Raw genomic sequence first — 15,224 nt, forward strand, 5'->3', positions numbered from 1 at the left:
GGGATCAGTGGAGGACGCTGTTATATGGGGGATCAGTGGAGGACGCTGTTATATGGGGGATCAGTGGAGGACGCTGTTATATGGGGGATCAGTGGAGGACGCTGTTATATGGGGGATCAGTGGAGGACGCTGTTATATGGGGGATCTGTGGAGGACGCTGTTATATGGGGGATCTGTGCAGGGCGCTGTTATATGGGGGATCTGTGCAAAGCGCTGTTATATGGGGGATCTGTGCAGGGCGCTGTTATATGGGGGATCTGTGCAGGGCGCTGTTATATGGGGGATCTGTGGAGGGCGCTGTTATATGGGGGATCTGTGGAGGGCGCTGTTATATGGGGGATCTGTGGAGGGCGCTGTTATATGGGTGATCTGTGGAGGGCGCTGTTATGGGGGATCTGTGGAGGGTGCTGTTATATGGGGGATCTGTGGAGGACGCTGTTATATGGGGGATCTGTGGAGGGTGCTGTTATATGGGGGATCAGTGGAGGACGCTGTTATATGGGGGATCAGTGGAGGACGCTGTTATATGGGGGATCAGTGGAGGACGCTGTTATATGGGGGATCAGTGGAGGACGCTGTTATATGGGGGATCAGTGGAGGACGCTGTTATATGGGGGATCAGTGGAGGACGCTGTTATATGGGGGATCAGTGGAGGACGCTGTTATATGGGGGATCAGTGGAGGACGCTGTTATATGGGGGATCTGTGGAGGACGCTGTTATATGGGGGATCTGTGGAGGACGCTGTTATATGGGGGATCTGTGGAGGACGTTGTTATATGGGGGATCTGTGGAGGACGTTGTTATATGGGGGATCTGTGGAGGACGCTGTTATATGGGGGATCTGTGGAGGACGTTGTTATATGGGGGATCTGTGGAGGACGTTGTTATATGGGGGATCTGTGGAGGACGCTGTTATATGGGGGATCTGTGGAGGACGCTGTTATATGGGGGATCTGTGGAGGACGCTGTTATATGGGGGATCTCTGGAGGACGCTGTTATATGGGGGATCTGTGGAGGACGCTGTTATATGGGGGATCTGTGGAGGACGCTGTTATATGGGGGATCTGTGCAAAGCGCTGTTATATGGGGGATCTGTGCAGGGCGCTGTTATATGGGGGATCTGTGCAGGGCGCTGTTATATGGGGGATCTGTGGAGGGCGCTGTTATATGGGGGATCTGTGGAGGGCGCTGTTATATGGGGGATCTGTGGAGGGCGCTGTTATATGGGGGATCTGTGGAGGGCGCTGTTATGGGGGATCTGTGGAGGGCGCTGTTATGGGGGACCTGTGGAGGGCACTGTTATAGGGGATGTGTGGAGGACACATAGGGCCATGAGGGGGGCCAGCTTAAGACATATAGCATCTTATGCTGGTCCCCCTCATGTGTCCTAAACTGGGCACATAACTGCCTTTGAGTGTAAAGTGTTTTACTAGTGTGTGTGGGTGAAACAATCTCTCTCCTAACAGGTCCGGCCTCTGTACTCACTATGAATGCAATGCACTGCAGCGAGCGGCAGCGAGCTGGCCGGCCGGCGCGTCTGACGTCACTTAGTAACGCTCCTGCTTCCTGAAGTGGGAGGAGCGTTACTAAGTGACGTCAGTCACGCGCCGGCCGGCCACCTCGCTGCCGCTCGCTGCAGTGCATTGCATTCATAGTGAGTACAGAGGCCGGACCTGTTAGGAGAGAGATTGTTTCACCCACACACACACTAGTAAAACACTTTACACGCAAAGGCAGTTATGTGCGCAGGGCCCCTTTATATATAATCGCGGCATTTTCGGGTCGGCCAAATCGCCATATCGCATTTGCCGATTATCGCGATTCGATTGTTTTTTCGATTTATCGTGCAGCCCTATCTCCTGGTGAGTCTGATTTTCATTCACTATTCATTGTGAAGATAGATGGGTTTGCTTTGGGCTTATTTTAAACCCTCAAACCCAGATGCCTAATGGTTTATTAGCCCCAACCCAGTTGAAAGGTTCCCTTTAAATTTGAGATATATTAGACATTAAAGGGATTGTCTAGGAATATACAATTTCTAACAGTTGCCAGCAGCCTGCCTCCTGTACTGAAAGAATCATACTTATCTGCTCCCCGCCTCTCTAGGTCCTCCAGGCTGGCTACGATGTGTCCATCTTCTGGCCTGGGGTTTGTTTTTTCCTCCCTGGCATCGGCATGGTCACCTAATCCTCTTCAGCCAATGGCTAAAACGCTGATGTATCCACAAGAGACACGTCACCACTGAAGCCAGCTGTTGGCTGAAGAGGATCAGTTGACCATGCCCATGCCCGGGAGGAAGAAAACAAACCTCAGACCAGAAAAACGTGGGAGCCAGCATAGGGGACCGGAGTGTCATGGCGCAGGTAAGTATGATCCTTTCAGTAAGGGAGGTACCGTAGTTTGCTGGCAACTGTTAGAAGCAATATATTCCTGAACAACCCCTTCATGTACAGATATGACCACATAAAGGCTCTGCAAAACCTCCAAGCTGAAACTTTTTGGGCCTGGACTGTAAAGATGTGTAAGTGTCCAACACAACCAATGCTGTGCACTACATTGTTAACACAGCACACCTATGCTATTTCTGTAGTGTGCAGTCATTTACTACTAGGCAACAAGCGTATGAATGCTTGCTGTGCTACGCCATAAACGTAGCATGTGAAATATCCACTTGGCGGCTTCCACATATGTATTTCCGTTTGCTTCTGACTTCACAATGTGATTTAATTCTTGCTGGTTTTGTATAAATCAGAAAAATGAAAGTTGGCAAGTCCCATTTGGCACCGTATTAAATGAACATTACCCTTGAGGTTGGCCAACGGTTAGCGCCTCCATGCATACGTCTCTGCTGAGGCTGGAGTCAATGCATTGGTAAGAATGAGATAAGTTCTTACGTGTACATCAATTTGATTGAAATTCTTTAATTTCATTTTTCTTATTCCAGCCCTTTCCTTTTTGATAATTCTCCAGTCCCAATGAATTTTCAGTCTTAATGTTCTATTTTCATAAATGCCCATAATGACAAACGGAGACTAAAGGGTGGGGGGGAAATAGAACAGAGGATAGGTAGAGCTAATACTTTTCTGTCAGCAATGTATGTCACACCTGCTGTGTTCCATTGATGCAGAATTTCAGCGGGATCCTTGAATCATATAGACCTGAAACGTAACAAGTTTGATGCACTTGATTGAGACTCCATGGGGCAGAACAGAGTTCCATTCATTTATATGACTAAAATAGATGGCTAGATTTATACCATCTATTTCGTTTTAACTTTCTTCCTACGATCCTTGGACATGTTTGCTAAAGCATCTTGATACAGAGCTATTGCCAGCGATGACAGGAGCTTCTCCTCGCCAGCAGCAACTTAATGAACCTTGTGCTGACGTCTCCCTCGAATTCTCCATATTATTCAAAGCATCTGTTAAATCACGTCGGATCATGGCAGTTGGAATGGCACATGTAATTTAGCAATCAACTAACAATAAAAAGGCAGAGCGCAAATGATTTCAGAGGCTGGGCAAATATTGTCACAACGTGCGCGGCACAATGTGATATCCATCACGGTTTATTGTTCAGTGATATGTAATCGGCTTTGCTCTTGCATACGTTTAATTGTTGTTATGGGCCAGCCTTATTATTGAGCAGCATAAGCCAATAATGCGGCCATGTCTCAACCAGAGATTATTTTTAAAAAAAAAAAAGAAAAAAAAAGGAGAAAAAAAAATATATATTTTTTGCTTCGCTTGAAAAGGCAAACAAAAAAAATAATAAGTTGAAAGAAGATATTATTTTTTTTTGCAGAAAAGTACAACATGCCTTTGTGTAGGTTAATGTGTCAAAATGTAGATAATGCTCTTATCAAGCTGCTCAGTCACAGCAATACACTGGAGAGACCATTTTACATGACAACTGATAAGGACAAGGAACAAATGTAGCAAGCTAACATAATCACTTCATTCCAGGCGTACATAAGGGCTCCAACGGCAGAGGCAATACATCCGTGGCCAAGTGGTGCGGTTTCTTATCCACAGATTTCTCCACGATAAATATATCATTTACACTACGGCACTCTAAATCAGGAAAGGCAATGCCACCAGCAGATGTAGAAGAGCAGAAGTTGTTTGAAAGGGTTCTCCGGGAATTAAGAAAATGAAAATACGTAAATATTACTTTATTATGAATATACTCCCAAATACCTTTCATTAGTCATAAAGGCTAGTTTTGTCTGGGGAGCAATGATTAGGAAAACAAAATGGCCGCTGTCCTATTAGCACACACAAAACCTGTCCTAATCACACAGGAGGACAAGTTACTTCACAATGCTGAGGTAAAAAGCTGTCCTCATCCTCTTCTCTGCCCTACTGGTCATGGATTATGAATCCTGAATACAATTAAATATGATATTTAGCTGAATCTTTGTAGGAATGGAGTTCATGAGGAGACATGAAGTACAGAAAGGATGGACAGAACAGACTGTGGTAATGGAGACTACATACAAGTGCTGCTGCTCATTAGCCACATCTGCTCATTATCTCAATTCCAACAGAGATACAGCTAAAGATTGTATCATCTGTATTCAGGATCATAATCCCCGACAGGTAGAGCAAAAAGGAGGATAAGGCAGCTCTTTACCTCAGCGTTGTGAAGTAACTTGTCCTGCTGTGTAATTAGGACAGGTTTTGTGTGTGCTAATAGGACAGCGGCCATTTTGTTTATCCTAATGATTGCTCTCCAGACAAAACGAGTCATTATAACTAATGAAAGGTATTTGGGAATATATTTATAATGAAGTAATATTTAAGTATTCTCATTTTCTTAATTACCGGAGAACCCCTTTAAATGGGGTGTCATAAACATAAGAGCAAAGTCCGCTAATGCTGCTGACTTTGTCTCTGATCCTTAGGATAAGTTATCAATATCAAATTGGGGGGTTATCTGACTCCCAGCCTCCCTGCCGGTCAGCTGTTTGAAGGGGCCATGGTGCTCCTGTGAGCACCGGAGCCTTATTCTAGGACAGTGACACCACATTCATTGATCAAGTGACCTAGACGTAGCTGTACCAAGCACAGCCGATATACAATGGACAGTGCTGTGCTTGGTAAGCTGTGAGAAGGCCGCGTGCTCACTGAAGAGCTGAGGCCTCTTGAAACAGCTGATCAGCAGGGGTGCTAGGTGTTGGACTCCAACCGGTCAGATATTGATGACCTATCCTAAGGATTGGTAATGAATATCAATATTCAACTTTAATACTGATGACATATCCTCTGGATACCTGGGATCCCCACCTATCAGCTGTTTCGACACTCACGGTAGCGCCCCTGTCTTCTCTCAGCTTTTCCTAGGCTGAGTGATGACATGTTCATTGGTCACGTAGCCTAGGTGCAGCTCAGCCCCATAGAAGTGAAAGGGGCTGAGAGCGATACCAAGCACAGCTGCTATACAATGCACGGGGTTGTGCTCGGTAAACATGGAGAAAGCTGCGGCGCTCACAGGGGCGCTGGTGCCTTCTCAAAGAGCAGATCGGTGGGAGTTCCAGGTGTCAAACCCCCATTGATTAGATACTGATGACCTACACTGATGACAGGTCATCAGTTGTAAAGTCTTGGAAAACCCTTTTAAAGGGCATCTGTCAGCAGATTTGTACCTCTGAAACTGGCTGACCTGTTGCATGTGCACTGGCAGCTGAAGGCATCTGTGTTGGTCCCATGTTCATATGTGTCCGCATTGCTGAGAAAAACTATGTTTTATTATAAGCAAATAAGCCTCTAGGAGCCATTACATCAAGAAGCTTTGCTCTCTCTGCATCCTCTCCACTTTGATTGACAGGACCAGGTGTGATGACATTTACACTGCCTTGTGCTCTCAAAGTGCAGAGGGTGCGGCATTTGCAGAGAGAGCGGAGCCTCTAGGTGTAATGCAACGCCCCCATTGCTCCTAGAGGCTCATTTTCATATAATAAAACATAATTTTCTCAGCAATGCGGGCACATATGAACATGGGACCAACACAGAGACCTTCAGCTGCCAAGTGCACATATAACAGGTGAGCCAGTGTCATAGGTACAAATCTGCTGACAGATGCCCTTTAAGTGTAATACGACAAAAAGTCAGATGTATAAACATTAATTAGTAATTTATAAAACTTTATCCTTATTAGAATCCTCTAATTCTATTTAAAAAATAAAATAAAAAAACTCTATACCATGAATTTCCAGAAACATAATTACAAAGACAAATTATTTACAACTGGCTAATGAGATGGGAACTGATTCCCATTTCTATTAAATCAATGGTTGTTAAGACATTGGTGACCACAGTGCGATTAATTAGTACTTTTTTCAAACTGATCAACTTTGACGTTGCAAATTGTTTTCCCATTACGCTAATTTGAAAACTGGTTCAAGCTGCATCACAAAGATCACGGCTGAGAGGCTGACAGGGACGGACACTAATTACTGAACGAGTGAGCCAGGAAGAATCACAATCTGGAGTACCTTTGCTCCTTGACTAGAGTCGTAGGTGCGAAAGAGTTAAAAGACAGCCGATCAAACTCAACCCAGCAACACCCAAGTAGACACATTTAAAAACACAGCATGTTCCATGAGATGAGCCGAGGGGTTTATAATGACAAGAGAGGAAGCACACGGTCACAAGGCATGGCAATTAAGACTATGACTCACCCGTAACCAATCAAAACTGTGGTCTACACCTGACCATTGACTCTGTTCAGCAGGTAATTGAATGTGCTGACGTGTGCTGTGCAAAAGCAGATTTAATCCTAAATTTTCATCTCATTTAAAGAAATGCAAGTAGACAGCAAAAGCTTTTGAGAAGCGCTGCTCTCGCGAACATGAGAAACTTTACAGGAAGATGGTTACTCTCAAAAGGTAGACGACTATCGAGGAGGAAGCGTTACATCCCTGCAATGGTCTGCTCTTCAGTGAAGGAGACGAAGCAGCAATCTTCTTCACAGTAGGGGGAGCAGCGATCACTAAGGTCATCGCTTGTCCCTATACAGAATAATTGTTTTCTGGCAGCAGAGCGTGATTACACCGCTGCTGCCAAACGATAAGATTACCCAATAAATGAGCGTTTTGCTCGTTCATCGTGTAATTGGTGGCACCTTTATACCGGCAGATTACTGCAAACGAGCGTTTCTACAAACGCTTTCTAGCGATTTTCTGCCAGGTAATACAGCCCTTACATGCTAAATTGATAATAATTATAGTAGTGATCATCTACTCTTTTCTTGCCCTAATTTAGTATACAGTGTCTTTCACGTTCCTTGAACTTTAAAGATGCTTATAAACACCATTGAACAATGGAGGCTTGACCCTTACAATAACACAAACAAATATACAGCCATGCCCCTGCCAGTACTAGTTCCCAAAGGCATATGGCCCAAAGTGGGACTGTCATAGGATGGCAGTTTTTTATTTTTTATTGCAAAGGTTTATAAAAACAATGGGATCAAGCCAAACAATGGGATCATGCTAAAATTCAGTGGGCATTGGTGATACTCTCACCATGGAGTTTGTGAACACGTCGGAAGTGATGTTGGCATAGGAATTCTTTCTAGGCAGCTCCATAAATTGGGTTTCCTTGGCTATGCAGCCAGACAAGCCTGGGATTACGATATGCAATGCCAACTGGAGTGGTGCAACAGAAACAGCCATTGGAGTCTAGACCAGTAGGATTGCCGTATTTTAGCACTGTCCGTCAAGAACTTAGAAAAAATAAAAATCGGTTAATCGTGGCTATGAAGCCCATAAAAACCTGGGATTACCATATGCAATGTCAACTGGAGTGGTGCAAACAAAAAGGAATGTCACCAACATTTGCTCAGTGTCTTTGCAAATGTATAACTAGTATGAATGACTTTATGATCAAAATACTTGTAAAATGTGTAAGCTACCCAGAAGCAAAAAATATTCTCTAGGACAGAGTTCCTCAACTCCAGTCCTTAGGGCCCACCTGCCGGTCATGATTTGAGAATATCCCACAGAATGAATACTGTGGTAAGTGCTGATGCGTTGAAGCTAACCGTATCACTTGCTCACTACTAAGGAAATCCTGAGAACACGTGGGCCCTGAGGACTGGAGTTGAGGAACACTGCTCTAGGAAATAATTTGTTCCAACTGTGTTGAACCTTCGATCTACTTCTATCGGATGTGTATGGGAACGTTAAAATGCTTGTGCTGCACAATGTAGTCTTGGGACCTCTGCAGATTCAATACTTCTGCTGTTCACGGGTTATTATGGGCATCTACAAAGTTCCAGGCAGGTAAAAGACACATTCAGCAGTCGGATGGTGGTGAGCAAACCATAAATCTATATTTGTGCTGTAAGTGGCAGCCTGTTGCCTGCTGACAGATCAGCAATGCAAATGATATTCTTTACGGACTGCTCTGAAACGAGCCATTCCCTTCCCATAGGTTAATTAAGTTTCTAATTATTACTGCTCATATTGTATAAAGTCAGCATTGGTGGAGTTTTACTTAAAGTAAATTTTTCAGGATCAAAAATTTCTACATAGTGGTCAGAGCTGCATTTTTCTGATTGCTCCTAGATAAGTACTACATAGAGTTTCATTACTGAGTGGCAAGTCCTGATGCATTGACACTAATTATATCACCTACCCAATACTAAGGAAATCCTAAAAACATGACCGCAGGTGGGCCCTGAGGACTGAAGTTGAGGAATACTGGGTTAGAGAACCCCTCACCCTCCTTTCTGGAGATAGATGCAGGTTCCAGAGGTGGGACTGGCACCTATCTCCAGAATAGAGAGAGTTTCTCCAAACCACCAGGAAAAGGATGAATGGAGAGGTGGTCACAGATTCCATTCACTTCTACAGAAGGCAGGCAGAGACTAGGCCCGGGGACTCATTGAACCTACAGGTTCCGGGGACTCATTGAACCTACAGGTTCCAGAGATTGCACCTGCAGCTGCATCTATCAGACATTTATGACATATCTTGTAAGATCCCTTTAAGGCAAACGGATTCATTCAGTCATTACTTTTGGAAATGTATTAACATCCTCTAGCACTGTAAAATATTACGGTACTTCAACTTTACCATACAATTTTTTTCTTTCTTCCCTTTAATGATCTACAGTTATTTGGATCAAGAGGTATAAGAACTGGCAAGTTTCATCTAATGATCGTACAATGCTTATTTCAGATGATTTATACTGAGCCGAAAGCATTTTCTGCAGACAAGTTTTGAGATTTTTTTTATAACAACTTTGACAGCAAAAAAAACAAAAAAAAACAAAACAGCATTATGTGAATATTTTATGATTATATTTATTTCCTCATATAGCTGTAAGGAGAAAAACACAGTGGGCAGATACATTGCATCAGAGCAGCAGGTTAGTTTACATTGCAGGGTGTATGGGATTAGAGTGTACCCAATGCCCAGTAATGATATTTTCAACAGTGAATGGATCATTACTGCGTAGGAGGGAAAATCCCATAGTGCCAACAGCCTCTACAGAACGGCTGTCGTCTGACTGCACAAATAGAACGTAACAGATGAGATTCTGGATGTGGACAAATATGCCATTTGTGACTGTGCAAAGACCAGTCTCTTTTATAAAACTTTTGATATGTCATTGTGACACGTCAGAGGTTTTGATCGGTGGATGACTAGGTGCAGATACCCCCACCGATTGCCAAAACGAAGGAGTGCTCAGTCGAGCAAGCTCTCCTCGGCTTGATCTTCAGCTAACCCCACTTCTCTGAAAAATGATGACAGATTGCTCTTGCCCCTTCGTTTCTGCTATCGTGGGACCCAAGTGATGTCTCTTTTAAAGGTCAGTGAATCGCATATGTGTACTGTCTGTGGTCTCCATGAACCACTGAAGCATCTGTTGACTTTAATTAAACCATTTAAGACATTAAGGTTTGATGGGTGTCCCTCAACTGGGTCCTCTACTGACCCTTAAGAGCATGCACTACTCTGAATCATTAAGCCTCTTTCATGTATATGTTGACTTGAAAGTGTGGTTTCACAAATCAGTGGCTTCCTGACTGTGGGTCCAAGGTGACACCATGGAATCATGCCTTATTCATGCTAAAAATAAGGATAGATAAGCCCTGTCCTGGGAACACCTTGACCTACCAGGAACTCCCACCAGGAAGCTCCGCCCATTTTGGCGCATGACAAATTTGCAGGGACTGCCTCTGAAAATCAGGGACAGCACTGCCAAATTCAGGACAGTTAGCAACTATGCCTATTTTGTTGGTGATTACAGACCAGTCATGTACATTATAGTCTTTGGACCCGTGAAAACCACAGTCCTTGGTTTTCATAAATTGATGGTAGGAAATGCTCTAGAGACTAATTTTCAGCCTAGCAGTGTGTGTGGAATACAGATGACACACAGAGGGCAAAAAACAGACATACGCACCCTTCAAGGATGAACCACTGACCATATTGTCTTGGATGTCATCACGGACACGTGAAAGAGGCCTGACCAACGATGGCTATCAGATATCAAAATTTTTATGAAAAGGCAGTTACTCTTTTAGCTTATGCTGGCTACACTTGGTCTTTCAGGTGGTGCTGAACATGGTTCAACCCAAGTTAATGGACACATTTATGTTGGATCCAAATCATGAATGAAAAAATACTACCATGTGCAGAACAGGCATTTCAGCAAGAGAAGAAGTCATAAAAAAGAAGAAGCGGTCAAGAGCAGACATACAGATGTAAAAAACTTTAACTTGAAATTTAAAGTAAAAAAAAAGGCTACAGCAAACTTAAAGGGGTTATCCCATGACTAATGTAAAAAATGAAAATCAGACATCATATGGTACATGGTGTATGGTACCTCTTTCTAACAAAGCTAAAACCAGTCCTGTACCTCACCTGGATCCAGAGATCTCCCCATTCATTGCTCTGCTAGATTTATATCAAGTTGACAGCTCAAGGGGAGTGTCTCAGCTCTCCCTATCACAGCTCAGGAGGCAGTTGAAGTATTAAAACTGAGCATGTGTGTCCACCTCAGTGAGCAGGACAAAGAAATAAGAAAACAAAAAACAAAGAGCAGGTGGCGCTATATAGTACATTTTATTGAAAAATTAAATGGCTAGGCTAAATTTTTAATTACATGCAATTACAAAAGTATTCAAATCCAGGTGCTGGTTTGAATACTAGCAATAAAAAGATAAAGTCTCTGTGAAATAAACTAATATCCTCAAGCGCTGCAAGTCTAAAGACAATGTGGGAAGAGTCTATTACTTGGCGAAAATATATGGAAAAGACTTGAATACTGTAGACTATTTTTTGTGGGACAACTGCTTTAACTTTCAATGACTGTTTCATTTTAAGTAACTTAAAAAGATTAAAACAGACAAATCGCCAGGAACAGATGGCATACACCCCTGTATCCTAAGAGAATTAAAGGGGTTCTGCACTTTGTTTAAACTGATGATCTATCCTCTGGATAGGGCGTGGCTAAGCTCCATTCAAGTGAACAGAGCTTAGCCCCGCCAAGGCCAGTGATACTAGTCGTGACGTCACTGGGCCTGCGGTAAACAGTGAGAAGGCCTTCTCAAACAGCTGATCGGCGGGGGTCCCGGCTGTCGTACCCCCGCCGATCAGAAGCTGATGATCTATCCAGAGGCTAGATCACCAGTTTAAACAAAGTGCAGAACCTCTTTAAGTATGTCATAGCCAGACCCTTATTTCTGATATTTAAGGACTCTATACTCACTCCCACAGGATTGGCGCATAGCAAATGTGGTGCCAATATTCAAAAAGGGTCCAAAAACAGAGCTCGGAAACTATAGGACGGTAATTTTAACATCTGTCGTGGGTAAACTGTTTGAAGGTTTTCTAAGAGATGGGATTGGAGTAACTCAATGAAAATAAGCAAATAAAGCTATATCAGCATGGCTTCATGAGGGATCGGTCATGTAAAACAAATTTAATCCATTTCTATGAGGAGGTAAGTTATAGACTTGACAGCAGAGAATCAATGGATGTCGTATATCTGGACTTCTCCAAAGCATTTGACACTGTACCACATAAAAGGTTAGTATGTACAATGAGAATGCTCGGACTGGGAGAAAACGTCTGTATGTGGGTAAGTAACTGCCTCAGTGATAGAAAACAGAGGGTGGGTATTAATAGTACACACTCAGATTGGGTCACTGTCACTAGTGGGGTACCTCAGGGGTCAGTATTGGGCCCTATTCTCTTCAATATATGTATTAATGATCTTGTAGAAGGCTTGCACAGTAAAATATAAATTTTTGCAGATGACACTAAACTGTGTAAAGTAATTAACACAGAAGAGGACAGTATAAAGCTACAGATGGATCTGGATAGATTAGAGGCTTGGGCAGAGAAGTGGCAGATGAGGTTTAACACTGACAAATATAATGTTATGCACATGGGAAGGAATAAAGCAAGTCACCCGTACATACTAAATGGTAAAACACTGGGTAACACTGACATGGAAAAGGACCTAGAAATTTTAGTGAACAGCAAACTAAGCTGTAGCAACCAGTGTCAGGCAGCTGCTGCCAAGGCTAATAAGATAATGGGTTGCATCAAAAAGGGCATAGATACCCGTGGTGAGAACATAGTCCTACCACCTTACAAATCACTAGTCAGACCACACATGGAGTACTGTGTACAGTTCTGGGCTCCTGTAAACAAGGCAGACATAACAGAGCTGGAGAGGGTTCAGAGGAGGGCAATTAAAGTAATAACTGGAATGGGGGGACTACAATACCCTGAAAGATTATCCAAATTAGGGTTATTTATTAGAAAAAAGACGACTGAGGGGAGATCTAATAACTATGTATAAATATACCAGGGGTCAGTACAGAGATCTCTCCCATTATCTATTTATCCCCAGAACTGTGACAAGGGGACACACTCTGCGTCTGGAGGAAAGAAGGTTTCTACACAAACATAGAAGAGGATTCTTTACGGTAAGAGCAGTGAGACTATGGAACCTGAGTAGGAGGTGATGGTGAGTTCAATAAAAGAGTTCAAGAGGGGACTAGAAGTATTTCTGGAGTGTAATAATATTACAGGCTATAGCCACTAAAGATGGGTCATTGATCCAGAGAGTTATTCTGTTTGCCTGATTAGAGTCGGGAAGGAATTTTTTTCCCCTTAAGTGGGGAAAATTGGCTTCTACCTCACAAAGTTTTTTTTTGGCTTCCTCTAGATCAACTTGCAGGATAACAGGCCAAACTGGATGGACAGATGTCTTTTTTTCGGCATTATAAACTATGTAATGTAAAGTTTACTGCAACTGATTAGTAGTAATGAGTAGCATAGACAAAATTAATTTTCTAGGTATTTCGCAAATTTTTGGCCTAATATTCGCGATAAATTCGCAAGATTCTCCAGTCATTATTTTCTTTATTGCGAAAATCGTCAATGTAATATGCGTGGGTCACTTTTGCTAGAGGAGCGGCTCCGTGCTGGCAGCGGTCAAGCACTGGAACCAACTTCCTTACCACGACCACGGCTGCCATGACACCCACGGCTGCTCATGATCAGCAAAAAATGTATTTACAGCCAAAAAAACTACACAAAGAAAATAAAGAGGGACTTTGGGATTACTTTATTGGGTTTGGGACAATGGGGAAAAAAATCTAATAAAATAGGGATTCCCAAAATCAGAAAGCAAATCACTTTTTCTTAACCAAAGACAAAGAGACTAATCCCTATCACAGCACAGTAATTTCCATCACAAGACACTAATGCCTATCACAGCACAGTAATCCCTATCACAGCATAGTAGTCACTATCACAGCACATAAAAACAGACAGCAAATTACTTTTTCTTTTCAAAGATGAAAGACAAATACACTAATCCCTATCACAGCACAGTAATTCCTATCACACTACCTAACACCCTGCACTGGAACCTATCAGCTACACTATATCACTATCTAATCTACACTGACTATCTCCCACTAACTATCTGTATTATATATATGAGCTAACTAACTGATATAATTGAATAAGGATCCAGATGACTAAGCAAAGCACAGAGCACAGCAATGTCACTGCTCTCTCTCTCAGAACTGCAAAGAAAGAGCAGACAAGGGCTGCTAGGGAGTTTCTTATATAGTAAGGGGTAGGCAACTTTCCTATTAGTTGCTAAGGATGTTGCTAAGCTCAGCTAAAGACATTGCAGAATTCTCATTGGCCCACAAGCAAGAAGCAGTGAGGGTACTGATGAAAAAAATCTAAAATATCCGCGATTACGAAGATATAGCACTCACGAATTTTCGAAGGGCCGAAACTTGCGATAAAAATTTGCGATCAACACTAATGATTAGTATGTTAAGCATCAAGTTAAAGTTCACCTTGACCAAATGGAGAAAAAATGTCTGCATCAGAGGAGACGTCACTGGATAAGAGTTATGTAGTGCTGTATTCTCCTTCTTGACCAGGCAGTACGCTGTTGGTAGCGCTTGCTGCTGTGGCCTATGTTTCACCTCCTCTGTCCCCTTTTTCATATCTTAATTAGACACAACTGGAAGAGGAGGTGCTGGACATGGCAGAGGGGCAACTTCTGGGGAGGTAATTTGTGCTCCTGGGGCAGTATTGTATACTGCACTGTGGTATTTGGTGTGCAGTATTGCTAGCCCCACCTACTTATGTTGACCACGCCTTCTGTCAGTTTGGATCCGCCTACAACCTGGGGCTAATTTAAATTTTTTTTTTTTTCCAGGGCCACTTTTAGTATTTTTTTTTAGGGCCACTTTAAATTCCCAGTCCGCCCCTGAAGATAGGCCATCAATATTCTGAACCTAGAAAACCATTCAAGTATTCATCAGCAGTGAGCATGCCCTAAAGGCAGAATTTAGCACTGTTTTAATGTATAACTTATGCTACTCATATTTTCTGGTTAATGAAATATATCTTATAAGAATTTGAAACACGTAACCACGCATATGACTGAATCTTCTTTAGCCCCCACAGTCCTAAGAATACCCATCAAGCTATAACTCAGCCCGCGAGCAGCATTTGCCTTTTTTATGATAAATCACGAATCAGGCAAACAATCACAAGGCTGAGTCGCAAGTGCAAATGTGACTTCCAAGAAGCCATCGCGATCAAAATTCCCATCTGCTCTTGTGGCTGCATCTTCAGTCCCCGTGTGTTCTCTGCGTTAAATAATTTCACAAACATTTATGACTGTCAATTAAAATACAAAAAAAGTGGAAGAAAACCA

General features: G+C 42.9%; 1 protein-coding gene across 2 annotated transcripts in view; it reads right to left on the minus strand.

Moving 5' to 3' along the window:
• METTL15 (methyltransferase like 15) overlaps nt 1-15,224 on the minus strand; it is a 285,871-nt gene that overhangs the window by 18,373 nt on the left and 252,274 nt on the right. The window lies entirely within an intron of this gene.

This window comes from Bufo gargarizans, chromosome 10, assembly GCF_014858855.1.
Source record: "Bufo gargarizans isolate SCDJY-AF-19 chromosome 10, ASM1485885v1, whole genome shotgun sequence".
Classification (NCBI taxonomy): domain Eukaryota; kingdom Metazoa; phylum Chordata; class Amphibia; order Anura; family Bufonidae; genus Bufo; species Bufo gargarizans.